Source organism: Macrobrachium nipponense, chromosome 16, assembly GCF_015104395.2.
Source record: "Macrobrachium nipponense isolate FS-2020 chromosome 16, ASM1510439v2, whole genome shotgun sequence".
Classification (NCBI taxonomy): Eukaryota; Metazoa; Arthropoda; class Malacostraca; order Decapoda; family Palaemonidae; genus Macrobrachium; species Macrobrachium nipponense.
Genome location: NC_087209.1, coordinates 50,555,958 through 50,573,001, shown reverse-complemented (window position 1 = coordinate 50,573,001; position 17,044 = coordinate 50,555,958). Strand labels below are relative to the sequence as shown.

General features: G+C 40.1%; 1 pseudogene; it reads right to left on the bottom strand.

Annotated features, from left to right (window-relative positions):
- Positions 1 to 11,093: 11,093 nt before the first annotated feature.
- LOC135195330 (uncharacterized) lies at positions 11,094 to 13,912 on the bottom strand (annotated as a pseudogene).
- Between the last annotated feature and the right edge of the window lie 3,132 nt (positions 13,913 to 17,044).

The following is a 17,044-nucleotide window of genomic DNA, read 5'->3' as shown; positions in this document are numbered from 1 at the left end:
CAACTATATTGGAAAATGCCGAGAAATATATCCCAAAAACAAAGGGTAAACCAAGCAGGCCTGCAGTTCCCGGGTGGGACCAAACTGTGGCAGACTGCGAAGAATAGTGAGAAAATGCTATAGACAATTCAAGGCAAAACCCTCAGGAACAACGAAAACTACATACCAATGGGCCTTAGCCAAACAAAGAAAATATATTAGAAAAGCTAAAAAGGAATCTTGGCTCCACTATATAAATGGTATCAATTCTAAAACACCAGAAAGATTAGTATGGAAAAAAGATTAAAAAGCTAAGTGGGAAATTTGTTCCATCACCTGCTCCTACTCTGTAAATCAATGATGTGCTTATTTCAAATCCAGCTGATGTTGCAGAAAAATTTGGTGAGCATTTTGCTGACATTTCAAGCTCCAAAAATTACACACCACAGTCAGTAAGATTCGAAATACCAAGGTGTCAACCCCCCAGATGCTGAAGCCTTGCCGAGGATGGGGGGCTTAGGGTTCAGCAGCTGGGCCCTGATGCCTGGTGGGAACTGCTTCTCGCGCCTGGGCCTTGGTGCCCAGCTTTTGATCCAACGAAATAAGTCAGCCCTTTTTCTTCTACTAAAAAACATTTCATCTTTCTGCCTTCCTCCCCCTATAAGGTATGGATTCTATGATGACGACTATGGCATTGGCTTGGTTTTGGACATGGTTTAGGCTAAATCTTGGGATATGAAGGAGGGTGAGGATGGACGGCATGCTACCTCACCCGTAGAACTCTAGTACCTGACGTGGTCGAGCGAGGGGAAAGTTAATGTCAAACCCTATCCTCAATGCCGGGTCTGATCTCGACGGACATCATGACGCCTTAGCACTGGGATAGGGTGTATATCCAGTAATTACCCCTAGGACGACCCTAATAAAAGGGATGAACCCGTCCTCTAAGTGTGACTCCATGGTGGGTATGGGGAAATATCTGGATGAACTATGTATTTTATTCGTTTTATGGCAACCCCCCTATTTCCGTTGACGACCCTATGCTTTCATCAAAGGACTTGTCCTCGGAACCCAAACATCAACTTTCCATGGTCGGTCCCAGGATCAGTGTAGTATCCCCCTGGGCCGAATGACAGACGGACACAGTTGACGACCCAAATTAATGCGAGTAAATATAATACAGCCAGGAAAACTAAACAAAAAGCATCTGGTTCCAGTATTGTCACACTGGAACCATTTGCCATGAAGAAAAATAATAAATATGAAATAGCTCCTGGTGGGGTCTTTGTACCCAATTCCTTTAATAAATACCTTAATTTAAAGCTAGATGGTGACAGTATAGACATTTTTCAAGTGCATAGGGAAATCATTAAATGTTGTGGCAGACAGCCAAAAAATAACACCGCAGAATGAAACATGCTCCTGTAGACAGCATCTCCCAGAGGAAAAGTCATCAAGTTGATGGGATTGTCGGACCTTGCGGGAGTTACGGTTTGAGTTTGTACTCCCCCACTCCGGCCAGCCTGAAACCTCCAGCAAGGGCTTGATTTATGCCCCTCAGTTGATGGCTTTCTCTGAGGAGAGACTTTTAACAGAATTAAAAGACCAGGGTGTAATAAAGGTGGACAGGATGACAAAGAAGGTTGATAATAACAGAATACCTCAGCCTAACCTTAATATTAACTTTTGACACCTTAAGACTTCCGGAATGTGTCTTTTGCAGCCTGGTATAGGTTTAAGGTAACGCAGTACATCCCGAGAACCAGAAGGTGTTTCCATTGCCAGCATTTTGGACACACCCTACAATCGTGCCGATCCAAATTGCAAGAAGAAAATCCTGCCGTCTGTGTCAACTGTGGAGAGGATGAGCATGGAATGTGCACCAGGGAACCTAAATGTGTTCACTGTGGTGAGGGACATGCATCATCGTCTCAGCAGTGTGATATATATTTACTAGAAAAGGAAATCCAAGCCATTAGAGTAATAGAAAGAACAACATTTAAGGAAGCACGAGAGAGAGCCAAAAGCAAAGATTGTAGACCCGGTCTAAGGTGTGCTACTGTTAGTAGCAAAATTAAGACCAAACCAAAAGAAAGAGACAAATAAAAAAACCCAAGTTAGGAGCACAAATGTAGAAACAAATAAAGAATCATTAAAGAGACAGCTAACTGAATCATCAGAGTCAATTGATGATGAGAAAGTAAAGACAAGGTTCACTAGAACCAACAAGAAAGGCCCTAGTATGGAATTGGAAAAAATTGAAGTGCCAGTTGAGATACACCCTCCACCATCTGCCTCATTGGAGGCAAGGCCAGTGGTTGCTGGTCTGGTGCCAGCTTCTGTTGGTGCCAATTCCTCTTTGGAGGACAAACCAGCAGATGCTGGTCCCCTGGTGCCAGTCCTCGCTGGTACTTCTGCCTCATTAGAGGCAGAGCTGGCTACTGCCAGCAACACAAAGACTCTCGAGGTGGTCTCTTTAGAGAACACCTCTTCTTTCTCTGTCTCGACAGAGATGGAGAGTAAAGAAACTAAAAAACCCTTCAGTGTCAGGGACACTGAAGGAAAAGATGTTGGCTCTATGAAGGCAACTCCACCCAAGAGGCCAACAAAGCCTTCCATTAAAATCTCCCCTAGTAGGAAAAGAGCTCTCCCAATCTTGTCAAAAGGAACCATAATATTGGTCCCAAACATAAATAAATTCACTTCCATTATTCAATGGAATTGTCAGGGACTGCGAGCAAAGTATGAGGAAGTGAAGATTTTGATCTATGAGACTCCCTGTAGGGTTATCGTTTGCAGGAGACCATGCTAGGTGAACATATACACCTTGTCCTAGGAATATGTCACTATAGAACTAAATTTTTTGATTTAGAGGTGGGAAATTCCCATGGTGGATCCCTCATCTACAGCCCCTCGAGATGTGCCACACTACCAAGTGAAACTAAATACTCCACTTCAAGCTGTGGCTGTAAGAATTGATTTAAGAAGGAAATATACTTTATGTTCCCTTTACATTCCACCAAATAGCCATGTCTCCCAAGAGAACTTGATATACTTGATGCAGCAACTACCAGAGCCATTTCTTCTACTTGGTGACTTCAATAGTAGACATCCATTGTGGGGCGGGGAGATGTAACATCAAATCAAAAAGGGAAAATATGATGGCATCTTTAATAGAAACTGAAGATATAGGTCTTCTTAATACTGGAGAACCTACCTCATTACCACATTCAGACAGGCACCGTCTCCTGCATCGACTTTCAATATGTAGCTCCAACTGCAGTGTTGATTTTAGTTGGAGAACAAGTGATGACTGGCATACCAGTGACCATTCTCCAATTGTGATCGACACCAATGATGGTCCAACTATCCCGAGATCACCACGGTGGTGCTTGGAGAAAGCAAATTGGAGAAAATTCAAAGATTTGAGTGAGTTGGAGGGGAATGCAAAAGATTTTCCAAGTGTAGATGATGCCATTGATCTACTCAATGGAACATTACATACTGCAGGTCTACACTCAATCCTCGAACTAAAGGACTATTCAGGAGACGGCCAGTACCATGGTGGTCAGAAGACCTAAGGTTGTTACACCGAGCTACCAGGTCATCATTGACCAGGTGCCGTAGACATCGCACTTGGACAATGTCATAATTTACAAACAGTCCTCCTCCAGTACTTAAATTACATAATAATCATGTTACTCATGCCATAGAAATTAGTGATATGTTTTCTGAACACTTTGCTCGAGTCTCTGAAAAATCAGATAGTTCCCCAGGGACATCATTTCAGAATGATGGAAGAACAACAGGTACTTGACTTTTCATCAAACAAAGCTGAATCATAATAATATGCCTTTTTCTGAAAGGGAATAATTTGACTCTGCTTTAGCTAGGAGCAAGAACACTGCCCCTGGTCCAGATGAGATTCCTTATGAAATGTTTAAACACATTTTCAAGAACACAAAACTTTTTACAAATAAGTATTATCATAGAATATGGGATGAAAGCAGCTACCCTAGCATATGGGAATTAGCTACATTGTTACCTTATTTCTTAAGCCTGGAAAAGATCCTCTCTGTGCAGCAAGTTACCGCCCCATTGCTTTAACATGTTGTTTATGTAAAATGATGGAAAAATGGTAAATGTAAGACTGATGTGGTATCTAGAGCACAACAATATTCTAACACCCTCTCAGTGTGGTTTTCGAAAAATGCACTCCACCCTGGACATCTTACTGCAACTCGAAGCCTCTGTCTGTGAAGCCTTTGCCTCCAAGCAACACCATGTGACAGTGTTTTTTGATATAGAAAGGCATATGACACTGCTTGGAGACTGGGATTCTGAAGACTATGCATAATAGTGGTCTACGAGGCAAATTACCTTTATTTGTGAAATCCTTTTTACATCGTAGGTATTTTAAAGTTAAAGTTGGCAGTTACTTTTATCAGAGAAAAAGTGCCAAGAAGAAGGTGTTCCCCAGGGTAGTGTTCTCAGTGTAACACTTTTTTTGGCTCTGGCCATAAACAGTGTTGCAGCTGTCATTCCAAGAGAGGTTTTAAAGACACTGTTTGTGGATGACTTGTCAATATCCTTTGCTGCCCACCCGCCCGGATGACTGTAGCAGAAAGAAAGCTACAATTAACAATAAACATAAAATAGCAAGTTGGGCTGAGAAACAGGGTTTTAAAATCTCTGTAAGCAAGACTACTGCTGTCCACTTCTGTCGGATCAGGGGAGTGCATCCTGATCCAGACCTCTATTTGTATGGCCGTAGAATCCCATGTGTAGAACAAGCACACTTCTTAGGCCTAGTTTTTGACAATAGATTGACTTGGGTCCCCATATAAAACATATAAAAGCAGAGCCTAGAAGCTCTACATATCTTGAAGGTGCTTTCTCACACCAGCCAATTGGGGAGCTGATAGAAATCTGTTACTAAAGCTTCATAAATCCCTAATCTTGTCAAAGCTGTCATATGGTTGTGAAGTTTATTCTTCAGCCTCCTCACTAACTTGAGAATTTTAGATTCGGTGCATCATTCAGGTATTCGTATAGCCACAGGAGCTTTCCGGTCGTCACCAATACCTAGTATGCTAGTTGATGCAGGAGAGATGCCCCCTTGAACTCTATCGCCAGTCATCATTACTTCGGTACTGGTTTAGAGTGCAAAGACTCCCCAAATCTCTGGCATTTGCTGTGGCAAATAGAAATTTTTTTAACGGTTTTTTATGAAAGTCATCCAAGGTATCCCACTCCTTTTAGCTATAGAATTAAAAATATTTAGAGGATACGAATATTAAAAAATTTCCCATTATCCCCTTTGTGTATCCCAGTTACTCCTGTCTGGAGGTTACCTGATGTGAAATTCTGCAGGTACTTCAGTGGAGCAAAGAGGGATAAATCTGATGAGGAAATGAGGTCCATATTTTTAGAGCATGTATCAGAGCATGTAGATACAAGTTTTATATTTACTGATGGCTCTAAGTCCAATGCTGGCGTTGGATATGGGGTTTATAGCGAATCTTTTAACCGAAGAGGTGCACTTCCTTCTGTTTGCCTCAAACTTTTACAGCTGAATTGTATGGCATCCTAATAGCACTGGAACTATTACAACACTCCCAGTTTGTAGCTATACAATATTTTGTGACTCCAAAGTGCCCTACAGTCCCTGGAAGTCTTTAATACTGATCATCCCTTGGTGTTGAAGATCTTGCAGTGGATTTTTTTGCACCAAAATAGAGGCAGCATTGTTTCATTTTGTTGGGTTCCCGCCCATGTGAACATATCGGGAAACGAAGAGGCAGACAAGCTAGCCAAATCAGCAGCGCAAACTTTTGGTACCGAGAAAATGCCCTGTTCCATATCGAGATACATTCTATGATATATGGAAATCCATCCAGCAGTTATGGGTACTTCAGTGGGACAGAGTAGGCCCCAATAAAATGAAAGAATTACTAGTCAGACACACCCTTGGAAATATGACCTAATACCAAGGAAGTGGGAGATTGTATTGTGTAAATTACGTATTGGCCATACAGTTTAACTCATCGGCTTTTCTGATGGATGGAGAATGAGCCCTTCTGTGATGATTGCTTAGTTCCACTAACCGTTAGGCATTTGCTGGTTGAGTGTCCCAGTCCTGGTGGAACTTAGGAATCGTTTTTTAGGTTATAGTAGTGGAGCAGGGGGTAATTATAGCATGGCAAAACTGTTGGGAGAAAGCGCATGTATTAATAACATTATCTCTTTATCAAAGAAGCTGGTCTTCTCAAATATATCTGACAGCTGTGCTGTCTTAGTATATACATTTTTTTTATTTTTTAATAGTTTTACGGTTGTGATCAATCACAATTCTTTTATCGGAATATTATTTATATTTTTATCAGAAATTTAATTTATTTTTTTAAATCAAATTTAATATATCCTCTCATAAAGATAAAGTTATTTTGAATGTTGTACAATATATTATAAAAGTTAAAAGATCACATTTAGTATTCGGCGTCGGTGACCCTGGTAGTTGTGACGCCAGATAACTCACAATCAATCAATCAATCAAGGTGTCAATTAGATTTAACACTGAAAATAATGAAGCATATAATGCTAAGATTTCTCACTAAGGGAACTACGAGAGGCTCTCTCATCTTGTGAGTCAACAGCCCCTGGTGCAGATAACATAACTTACAACATGATTAAACATCTTCCAGAACATGCTAAAATATATCTAATAAAAATACTCAATAAGGTCTTGGGAAACTGGCATCATTCCCCATCTTGGAAGATAGCCATAGTAGTTCCAGTCATAAAGCTAAACAAAGACCCATATCAGCCCACTAGTTACAGACCAATTTCACTAACAAGCGTGTCTGTAAATTATTTGAGAAAATGGTGAACTCTTGTTATCCTCTGTTCAGTTCGGCTTCAGAAAAATCGTTCAGCCTTGGACCCTTTACTGAGATTCGATCAAATCAGATTCAGCAGGGATTTCCAATCAATGCCAAACAGTAGGGGTATTTTTTGATCTTGAGAAAGCTATGATACAACATGGCGATTTGGCATTGTTAAACGCTCAATGAAATGGGAATCAGGCGCAATATGTTGAACTTTATCAACTCCTTTTTAAAGGACCGATATATTAGAGTGAGAGTCGGGAATAAGTTTGTTTCTTGTTATGAGATGGAAGAAGGTGTCCCACAAGGCAGCGTATTGAGTGTTACCTGCTTTGCCATTGCTATTGATAATATTGTGAAATCTGTTTCCGCTCCAGTTAGGGCTTCACTATTTGTGGATGACTTTGCCATCTACGTCACCACATACGACACTCTATCAGCCTGTAACTACCTGCAAAAGACAATAAATGTCATCAGTAAATGGGCTGATGAACATGGTTTCCGATTTTCTTCATCTAAAACTGTGGCTGTTCGTTTCACCAGATGTACCCGCAATGAAACTATCCCAAATTTGAAACTGAAGGATTGTCTTATTCCTTACAAAAAGAAGTAAAGTTTTGGGCATAATATTTGACAGCAAGCTAATGTGGCGTAGTCACATTGACTCTAAAAACAAAGGTTAAAAATCCCTCAATATTTTAAAGGGGTGTTATCGGGATTCGGACTGGGAAGCTGATAAGAAAAGTTTATTGAAGCTGTATGATTCCTTATGTAAACTCAAAACTGGACTATGGCTGTCAGGTATATTCATCTGCCTGCAAGTCCTGGTTAAAGGAATTGGATGTAGTACATAATATGGGATTAAGGATATGTAACAGGTGCTTTCAGGACATCTCCCGTTGAGAGTATCTACAATTGACTCTCATGAACTTCCTGTAGATCTGCGAAGAGAAGAGCTTGGGTTGGCGTTATACCATGCGACCACTAAATAGCTCTCGAGAGAACCCCACACGAAAAATTTTAGAGGAGTGTGACTAAAAAATTTGTGAAAGATCTTCCAAACCTTTTCAAATAAGGCAGTTGGAATGTTTAAATGACATGGTTATTCAGCGCCAAAAAGTTGAAGTAAAACCATCCTCTCTCCCACCCATAGCTTATTCCCAAGATATCCTTATGCTCTAAGAAAATAGAGACACACAAAGTCTTGAGGAAGAGGTAAAAGCGAATTTTCTGGAGCATGACCGTAAACGTGATGGACAAGTGAAGATCTACACTGATGGATCAAAAGTCTGATAGTGGAGTTGGGTGTGCAGTTGTGCATGGGTAACTGAAATTTATGAGGCAAAATTGCCTGAGGTCAAGCTTCCATATTCACTGCAGAGTTGTCAGCTTTAGTTAAAGCTTTTAAAAATTATTCATAACCTCGAATAAGAAAAATTTTGTAATATATGACTCCAAAAAGTGCATTAGATTCATTAAAGCAGCTGTATACAATTCATCCTCTGGTACAAAAAGCCCCACAGGAGTGGCTCTTTTGGATTTCGTGTCACAGGAAATTGGTATGTTTCTGCTGGATCCCCGGCTCATGTTGGAATTCGCGGGAATGAGGAGGCAGACAGATATGCAAAGGAAGCGGCTGTGAGTAATTTGTATCAGATAACCAAAGTGCCACATTTAGATATGAAGAGATCCATCAAGTTGTACATCTTGAGGAAATGGCAAGAGAGATGGTCCTCCCCCTCTCTTAGCCAAACAATAAAAAATATAAGCAGATAAGGAAAAGCATAGAAAAATGGCCCTCTTCTTTTCAAAAAGAGAGGAGAACAGAAATTGTTTTGGGGCCACTTCGTATTGGGCACACTAGGATAACCCATAAATTTATTTTAGAAGGTGGCAGTGCACCAGTATGTGTTGGATGTGATGCAACCTTATCAGTGGAGCACATCTTGGTGCATTGTGTAAATTACCAGAGAACAGAGGCAGAGATTCCACCTTGATGGAAAATCTCTTGCCGATGTTCTAGATGACAAAGCAGATATTTCTGCACTAGTGAGTTTTTTTAAAATGTATAGAGATTTTTTATGAAGTTTAATTGATGGCAAATTTTAAACTAATTGATTTTATTTTGTGTTGATTTTATTTTATTTTATATTGATTTTATTTTTTAATTTTTGTTTCATAGTCATTATTTTAAGTACCTGATTATTATTAAAATTTTATTTTGCTGTTTTTAATAAAGGTTAAAATGGTGTTGAATGGATGTATGCATGTCAGTTTTTTTTGTTATTTATGTATTTGGTTTTTTGTGTGTGTGTGTGTGTGTGTTTGTGTGACTTCGGCTGTGGGATTCTTTGGTTTGCAGTGTGAGTTGTTTTGAGTGAGAGTGAATGGTTTTTGGTTTGGTTGATATGTGATGTGAGATCGTCTTGGTCCTGGTTGTGGTGTCGTTCGGTGTTTAATTGCAGTTTTAGTTGGTCATTTGTGTGAGAGGTTTTAATTGATTCATGTATTCATTCATCTAATTCATTTCATTTAATCATATAATACTGCAGCGCTGAATGACCTTTGCAGGTCCCAGCGCTTGGGCTATGCCCTAAATTCCATAATCAATTAATCAATCAATATATTTACAAGTAAACAGCATATGAATAATCAAAACAATCACAAGCCAATAACTTACAAAAGGACAAAAATAACATAGACAAGTACTTTTTTTCAGATTAAGTATATATAACAACCAAAAATAAACAATAACTGTTATATCCATAATATTGCTAATATTTTCTTACGCAACGGATACCATTGCCTCTGATGGCTTAAACTTGTAACAACTTCCTTGTTCCCTCACTGCCTCTGAAACGAAAGTTAATGCTTGAGTTGAGTGTAAACTAAGTTTTATTCCTTATATCAGTTTTTATTAAATTCAGTTTCAGAAAAGTCTCAGCATCCGTGTTTTGTTATTGGCAATGATATAATTTGTAAAGCAAACGTAGCAAGATTTTTGAATTGGTGCACATTATCTTCTTTAATTTCTCCTAGTGTTCTATAAAAGTTAATATTATTATTACACTGTTTCTGACCTAGAGTTCTGCAGGTAGGGCAAATGCTGTCGAGATTTCTCCACTCATTGTCTAAATCTTGGATATTCCCCTTGTAAATACGGGGCACAATTTCAGTAAAAGGTAATAATGTTGGTAATATGGACCTCGTGTTGTTATCAAGGAGTTTATCAGGATTAAAGAATCAAGCCATATGCTATAATGTATGTTTAAGTTGAATCTTTTCTGTAACTCCATACACATTTTTATCGTGAATGATCTGCACCTATACCTTACATGGTTTAAAAATGGTTGATGTCTGTAGTGTTCGGTTTGAAGTAGCCCATGCACTGCTGCCCCTAAGTAGATATTGTTCAAAGGCACATGGTTTTTTTTCAAGATTAGGGTCAAAAGATATTAAGTCTGCTTTATCAAAAAGGTCCTTACGGCAGAAATATAGCAACAGCGTCTTAAGCTGGCCTCACACTAGGCATTTTTTTCACGAGCAGCGAGCCGTTGCTGCCGAGAATGAAAAACCGGGAGCTTTTAGCTCGAGATTCTTGCTTCCGAACAGGACGGAAAGCAGCCAGCACGAGCCGCGAGCCACAGCATAGTGTAAACAAACAAGATGGTCTGCTGCTGATAGGACGTACTCTCCTGAGCCACTCTTGAACCCTCAAACGTTTTTTGTTACTCTTGCATTCACGTAAGTTTCCCGAGAAATAAACCACTGCAGCGCATCTTGCAACAGTCCGACAATTTTCTGGGCCGCCATGATGATATCAGATGATCAGTTTTTGTTTACTTTTCCTACGGCTGCTCGAAACCACGAGTTCCTAGTGTGACGATACAACACTTTTGCTCGCGAGCATCGGCTGGATGCTGGCCAAACCTGCGAGCAAGAAATGACTAGTGTGATACCAGCATTATACAACCTGTTTATTTCAAAATTTATTAAATGAATAGTTGGAGTCTGCCTCTGAAACATTAGATTTAATGCATTAATTGTAGGCAAAATGAAGTTGAGAAAATTTAGATAAAGCTAAATTGAAGGGTCGTTCATGTCTTTAATAATCAAGTCTACTGCCCTGAGTTTTTCCTCTGATTCTTTCTTTATAAAAGGATTCTTTCAGTGCCTTCCACTGTTCTAAAACTCTTCCAACTGCTTGGTGAAAGGAGAGCCTGCGTGTCAGGATGCATGGAGGATTTTGTGGGGTTTTAACTAAAAAATACCTTGAAATTGCTTGAATTCATATTTCCTCTTTGCACTGTGTGCAAAATGAGTATAGACATTGCGTATGAAATCCTCGCATTGCCTAGGCAGGGTTTTCGCAGCCTCTGAAGAACAAAGATTAATTGAATGACAAATACATTTAAAAATTGTAATCCCAGGTAGTGTTTCCTTTAGCCTACTGCTCAGGGAGTTAAATGCACCCATTACATTTTAAGCACTATCTGCAGCAAATCCTATGAAGTTACTCAGAGGAATCTGATGACTCTAATATTCCCATAAGTTTTTTGAAAAGTACTTCCCCCACTAGAACCAACGTTTTCAGCATTACCTTCATAAATATCAATTAGGTTTAGCATTCTAGTCTAGTCTTAATAGTACAATTTTTAGAGTCAAAATACTTAACTATAATAGTGAGGAACTTGCTTGCAGTGACGTCAGTTGACTCGTCTATGATAATGGAAAATAAATTGCTCTTTAATTTTTCAACTAAATCATTTGCCATACAGGTTAGGGTGATGTGTTCACGACCCGACAGTAAAATGAATAATATTCATAAAAAAAAAAAAAAAAAAAAAAATTATAGAGCTACAGGAGAGATTTTGTGCTTAAAAGAAAGCTTAACTAATTCCCCATCTATGTTATGAGTTTCATATCTGTAGATATCATAGTATTGGTTTTACAGCCGTTTTTAAAATCCAGAATTCTCTGTCCGGGTCGAGACCGCGTGTTCACGACCCGGACGGGGTTGTGGTCTCAACCCGGACGGACGATGTTTTGGTTCCACCAAAAAACACTACTTACACCAATGTTTTATATTGTTTTTAACTAAGAACATCCAGAACATGACACTGAAAGGTGGAATAAAACAATTGGTAGCAAAATCTCAATTTAATAAAAAAATATGGTAGCAAAATCTCAATGTAATAAAAAAATATATATGTATAAAAACTATAAAAACTAATGACTAAACTAATTACTAAACTAATGCATATTAAAGCCCCTCAAGGGAGGGAGGACCTTGATGAGCTTTGCTTGTCGTTGGGTGGTCCCGTCCCCGCTGACTGTAAGGACCCCAACACCCTGCTGCGGTCGACACTGTCGACATACCCCGATGGCTGGGAAGTGGAAGGTGTCCTTCAGCAAGGGCGACTTGATCCTCAAGAAGTCCAACTCCAGCCGGCCGTCTGTCTCCAGGGAAATGACCTTGCCCACAAAGTGGACAAGGTCCTCAGACCTCTTCTTCTGGAAGACAAGCTGCACCAGGACAAAGTCACCCACCTGGGGGAAAAAAAAATGAAAAAAAAGAATTAATATGGAATGAATGAATAAGGAATTTGGCTTTAAAAAAATGAAAAAAAAAAAGAAAAAAAAAGAATTAATATGGAATGAATGAATAAGGAATTTGGCTTAAAACCAAGCACTGGGGAATCAAAGGCCATTCAGCTAGGCTACTAAATTTGACAATTAAATAGAAATTTCTTTTAGACTTGCTTATGCAATAGATGAACATAATCTAGGCTAGGATAGGCTACAAATTTTGAAATATTAAAAAAAAGTCCCTCACCTCTGGCTCCTTCTGGACGAAAGGATAGGAGGCAGCATCATGCTCAAGGTCTTCTGCGAACTCATCTGAATATTCAGATGAGTCGTCACACAGTGCAGGATTGTCGGCAGCCTCCTCATCAACTGCTGCTCGCCTCAACTGCCTCAGACCTCCTCCTCTTTGCTGCCTGTCGTGCCTCCTGCTCTCTCTTCTTCTCCTCCAACCTCCGCTTTTCTTCCTCCTCTGACTGCTTTCTTCTCCTCCTTCTCCCGCAGCTGGCCAAGAGCCTCCTCATCCTCAGTCAGGATAGCAGGCGCGGATCTTCTTGCGCCCTCTGGCATGGAGGCGGGGAGGAGCCTTCGGGTAGGGCTGCACAGCTTCGGGAGTGATGTCAAGGTTTGAAGGAGATGAAGGTGTTGGAGTTGGAGTCCGCCGAGGTTGGGGTGCTGCTTCAGGAGTGCTAGCCGCTGAAGCAGAGAAGGCTGGTGACATCCTACCTATTCCAGATGGTCCAGGCTGAGGTTGGTCAGGCTCCGATGAACATGGTGTCAAGGGTGCGGCAAGAGTTTGTGGCAATGATCATCATCATCATCAGGAGGGGCCTGCTCTGTGACTTCTGCCCCAAGAAACGCATCATCTGGAAAGATGTTGCGGTTGACGGGAAAGATGCCAGTAGCGCGAAACCATTGGTGATGTTGGTGACATTACAAACCTTGTCCCAGGCCTTGCACGCCATCTCTGGCAACATATGTTCCGTAATGGGCACGTGAGGGTTTGAGAGCTTGAAATCGTCCTGAATTGATCGCAGGACAGACTTGAAGGGGCCAAAGACACTTACATCTAATGGCTGGAGTTTGGCTGTAGTATGAGGTGGCAGCGTGACAATTACGATGCCATGCTGTATCGCATACTCAACTGCATGAATGCTCATGTGACACTCGGCATTGTCCATTATCAGCAGTATCTTATTCTCCACTGAAGAATAAGACACCTTATGGAGATGCTCGAGTGTCTGCACGAAACGCTCATGGTCCATCCAACCGTTAGCCTGCAAGAGCACTGTGGTTCCAGGAGTAGTCCCTCTCTGAAAATCAGCATTCATCTTCTTTCGTGCGATGATAAACACTGGAGGGAAACCATGCCCTGCAGCATTAACAATCCCCACGAAAGTCATATGATTGCCTCTCTCCCGAGCAACCTGCGAACAGCAACAGGACGACCTCTCTCGCAAACAACCTTACCTTATGGCTTCATCACAGTGGACAAGCCACTCTCATCAAGTTGAAGATCCTGGCTGGCATGAAACTGTGTCGCTCGACAGCTTCCACGTAAGCCTTGAAGAAGACTTCAACGTTTACGCGGTTGAAAGCTATCGCGCGCGAAAGTGACATGCCCTCCGGAGCCTTCAGTGCAAGCTTTGGATGACGGAACATATACCCGTAATACCAGTCACGGGTGGCCATACCTTCCCTCCTCCAGACATCAGGAATAGCCGGGCTGCCAACAGCCTCTGCATACTTCAGGACCATCCTCCTGAAAGCTCTCGTCGGCAGGCCGTAGAACATGCGCGCAATCTTTATCGAGTATTCCTCGATTAAGAGTTCCTGCGCATCGGTGAAAACCTTCTTGACGTTCTGCTGCTTTGGCACGAACGTCCTCCCATCACTCTCCTTGAGGGACCGAGTGAAAGCATCCTGAAAAAAATAAAACAAAGGTAAAGTGGGGAGCATAGGCCCTATAGGCTAAATGGAAAGTAAAGTTCTTACCCATAGGCCTGAAATAAAAGGTAAGTTCTTTGGCTAGCCTAGGCCTACCCATATAAATTACAATTTAAGAGGGCTTAGATTTATTCAAGCTTACCCCAAGAGTCGAAGGTTTCACTCCAAAAAGGTTGCTAGCAGTGCGGATACTACAGCCTGTCTCAACTCGGTGATTAAAGGCCTTCTCCAAGTTGGTCCAGTCCGTGGTTAGGATGTTTCTTGGCCTGGTAGTTGCGAGGCATTGGCTGCGAGGCACGAAGGATCTGAAAGAGATAAATGGCATTAGAGACATAATGAATTGGCCTAGGTTAAATATTTCAATTTGGAAGACTAAACACTATTGGGGGGCACATATTGATACTAAAAAAAATTAGTTTGCACAAAAAAAATAGCTCAAAACTGACTCTATCTTTGACTTTGGCAATCACCCATATTTAATTATTTTAAACCATCAATAATTTTATAAGAGTTAATATATAGTATTAATATTGGTTTTAGGTTAAAATGAGAGTGATTGACAGAGTCATTTAAAAAAAAAAAATAAAATCCTTCTTATACCTCCGTGTTCTCGACCCGGACAAACCTGTCCGAGTCGAGAACACGGACCTGCATTTTAAAAAAATTTCTTAAAAATTAAAAAATTGGCCTAGGTTAAATATTTCAATTTGGAAGACTAAACACTATTGGGGGGCACATATTAATTCTAAAAAAAATTAGTTTGCAAAAAAAAAAAATAGCTCAAAACTGACTCTATCTTTGACTTTGGCAATCACCCATATTTAATTATTTTAAACCATCAATAATTTTATAAGAGTTAATATATAGTATTAATATTGGTTTTAGGTTAAAATGAGAGTGATTGACAGAGTCATTTAAAAAAAAAAAATAAAATCCTTCTTATACCTCCGTGTTCTCGACTCGGACAACACGTGCACACTGTCCGAGTTGGGACCACGCACATAATTTTTTTAAAAATTCGTAAAAAAATATAAAAAATTGGCCTAGGTTAAATATTTCAATTTGGAGAAGAAACACTAATGGGGGGCACATATTAATGCTAAAAATAATTCACTTCCATCAATAAAACACTTCGAAAAATCACTCGATATTTAGCCGTGGCAAAACACCCATTTCCAGCTTTTTCCATGGCTTTATCTCATATATGATACATTATAGTTTGTAAGAACTATGCAATCATTCACTTTTTTTTTTAATTGTTTTTCCAGTACACTTAATTGCATGAATTTTTCAAAAACTGTCCGAGTCGAGAACACGGCATAAATTTTTTTCGCGGGTACCCGAAGCGAGTCCATTCTTGTTTAGGCATTCCATATTATCACTGATTTTATGCCAATATGGCTATATTACATAACAAAACTTATTACAAGTTGATCACGCCTTATTCGTGGTCATGGCACAATATATCCTGATGCCGAAAATTAAGATCGCGACCTCTTAAAATCGAATTCTTACCTTGTTTACAAGCGAAGCGTTGGAGGGTAGGTTTGCAAATGGCGTCTAGTTAGGACCGCCTTCCCTCATACGTCATAGCTCTGACGTCATCCTAGACTCGATCCTTCATTGGTTAATCAAGACTGTCGGGTCGAGACCTTGTCCGGGTCGTGAACATCATCACCCTACTAGGATTTTTGTTATTCAGTGCATTTTGTTATTTTCATTTGTAGGCCTTGTGCAATTACCGAATCTGGAAACATTGTTTTACATAAGTCAATGAGATGGTCGGCAATCAGAAAGGGAGGTTGTGTTCTGCAGTAAAGCAAATCAGCAAGATTGTTGCCAATTTTATCTGGTGTTGCACATTAGGCCAATGGGGGTCTTCGTCAGTCTGGGTCTGACTGGCTTCACTGACGAGATGAATGTTGGTTGTCTGTTGAATTAACACAAGTTATAAACAAAATCATTACAGTTTGTATAATTTTCACAGTTATCAGCAGTAAATCAAAATAATACAGTAGAAGAATAAAGTGATTGTTTCCTTTACCTTGTGCTGTTTGATAGTTGGCAGTTCTGCGGGCAAACTCCTTCTGACAAATATTGCAGAATGCCTTGGTGGGTTCACCCTCTACCCTGGATAAGCAGGGTTTAAACTCCTCCGTTAATAGCCAATCATCCCCGCAATTTTCTTTTGTTAGCCATAGCTGCCTTTTGGAGGATAATACAAAAGGTTTATTGAGTAGCCTACTATATCATTATTAATTATTTTCATAATGATATGGTTATGATGTATTATGTTAATCGTTGACACTTCCCCTTGTCAAGAATAAGGATGTACGGTGAAAGTGCCGGTGGACTGTGATTTACGTCTGGAGTCACTCTGTTGTAAGCCTAGGCTAACCTCTGGTTCAATTCCGAGGTTATTTGTCTTATTTATCACCCATATTGGATTAATACCACACAAAAGACACAGAATTTTTTTTAACGTAAATTTTATGATTTAACGGTTAGAATGCGGAAACTTTAATGGTTAGAATGCGTATTTTCCAATGTAGAATTATTTCCGTGACATAAAAATAAATCCACGTCAGTGACGTCACTACTTTAGTATACGTAAAGTATTATTGACGAGGGAAAGTAAAGGTTGC